Raw genomic sequence first — 2,389 nt, 5'->3', positions numbered from 1 at the left:
CTTTTCTCTTTTTTGTATGCATTTATTGCTATAAACTGACCTCTGAATACTGCTTTCTCTGTGTCCTGTAGATTTTAGTAAGATGTATCTTCATTCTCATTTGTTTCTAGGAACTTTTTTGCTTCACACTTTATTTCTTCTGTTACCCAGTAGTTTTTGAGCAGTGTATTACTCAGTTTCCACATATTTGATATTTTTTTTCCTTTATCTTCCTATTATTGATTTCTAATTTTACAGCACTGTGGTCTGAGAAGATGCTTTGTAGTATTTCAATGTTTTTGAATTTACCAAGGCTTGTTGTGTGTCCCATCATATGGTCTATTCTGGAGAATGATCCATGTGCACAGGAGAAGAATGTGTATTGTGTTTTTGTTGGGTGGCGTGTTCTGTATATGCCTATGAGGTTGAGTTGGTTGTGTTGCTGAATTCTTCTGTATCTTTGATGAGTTTTTTTCTAGTTGTTCTGTCTCTCCTTGAAAGTGGTGTGTTAAAGTCTCCTACTACTCTTGTAGAGCTGTCTATTTTTTCTTTCAATTCAGTTAATATTTGCTTTACATATTTTGGAGCACTTTCATTGGGTGCATAGATATTAATTATGGTGATGTCTTCTTGGTCAACTGATCCTTTTAGCATCATATAATGTTCTTTGTTTCTTCTTATTAGTATTACCACTCCTGCTCTTTTTTGGTCGCCATTAGCTTGGTAAATTTTTTATCCACCCCTTAATTTTTTATTTGTTTTTATCTTTATGTCTAAGGTGGGTCACTTGTAGGCAGCATATCGATGGGTCTTCTTCTCTTATCCAATCAGCCACTCTCTTTCTCTTGACTGGCGCATTTAGTCCATTCAAATTAAGTGTAATGAGTGATAAGTATGAATTAATTGCTGTCATTCTATTGTGTTGTTGGTAATTTCCTTGTTCCAAATGTTTTTCTGTGCTGAGCTCATTTTGTCATCAAGTATTTCTTCTCTTTTCTTCATTACCATTGGTTTTGTGCTTACTAAGCACATATATTTTTCTTCTTTCTGTGTTTGCTTAGGGGGATTGTTAATTTTCTTTGTGGTTATCCTGAAGTAAATTCTTATCTCCTTAAGTTTGGAAGAGTCAGTTCTATAAAGACATTGTCCTGTCTTCCTCTCCATTTGGAAGTTTTGTAATTAGAACTTTTATTCCCTCTATTTGCTTTGTTGCTGGTGTTGTCTGCAGATTGACTCCCTTATTTCTTTGTGCACTTCCTAATTTCTTTGTGTACATTTTTTAAATGAGCTTATTTGGAGCATGTATTTTTGGTTTGGTATCTAAGTGTTGGTGTCAAGTGTCCTGATTTTAATATGTGTTTTCTGTTGTGGGTTCTCTATTGTAAGGACTCTTTTTAGCATTTTTTATAGGGTTGGTCTGTTTTTCACAAATTCCCTTAATTTCTGTTTGTCTGAGAATGCTTGATTTCACCCTCATATTTGAGAGACAATTTGACTGGATATAGAATTCTTGTTTGGAAGTTCTTTTCCTTCAGTGCCTTCTTGCCTGCATGGTTTCTGCTGAGTAATCAGAACTTAAGTCTTATAGCTTGTCCATTGTAGGTAACATTTCATTTTTCCCAAGCTGCTCCCAAGATTCCTTCTTTATCTTTGATTTAGGAGAGTTTGATTGTGATATACCTCGGTGTTCTTCTCCTGGGATCTATCCTGTATGGGGTTCGTTGAGCTTCTTGGACAGATATCTTTTCTTCCTTCATGATATGGGGAAAACTGTTAGCAAGTCTTCTATAATTATCTGTTTTTTTTTTTTTTTCCTCCTCTTGTTGTGGAATTCCAATGAGGCATATGTTGTTTCTTTACATGTCATCCCATATAAGTCTTAGGTTCTCTTCATTTCTCTTATATCTTTATTCTGATTTTTCTTCATACAGGCTTGTTTTATGGGATTTATCTTCTAGTTGGGAACTGCATTCCTCAGCCAGTTCTAGTCTACTCTTTTGTCCTCCCACAGTGTTGTCAAAATCTGTAATTTTAGTGCTCATCTTCTGAATTTCTGTTTTTGTATGAGTCTTAATTGTGTATTTATCTTGTTATTTTGTTCTTGAATGGTTTTCCTGAATTCTTCCAGGAAACTGTCTGTCTTCTCATTAATTATGTTTATGGTTTCCTTGAGCTCTTGGAGAGTCCTATATACATATCTTCTGAATTCCTTTTCAGATAATTCTATTGCCTGTTCTTCTTCCATGATAGATAGTTCTTTACCCTGGGATTTTGTTTCTATTGTCTTGTCTGTTTTGTTTGTTTGATTTGAGATTGATCTTCATCCATTTCAGGAAGTGGCATATGATCTAGAACCAATGGTAATGAAGGAAGAAGTCAAAGCTGCAATGAAAGAACTGGCGAAGAACAA

This window comes from Orycteropus afer, unplaced genomic scaffold (genome assembly GCF_000298275.1).
Source record: "Orycteropus afer afer isolate SDZICR_OR568_19922 unplaced genomic scaffold, OryAfe1.0 scaffold00519, whole genome shotgun sequence".
Lineage (NCBI taxonomy): Eukaryota > Metazoa > Chordata > Mammalia > Tubulidentata > Orycteropodidae > Orycteropus > Orycteropus afer.
The sequence above is the reverse complement of the archived record's forward strand: the minus strand, read 5'-3'. Positions refer to the sequence as shown.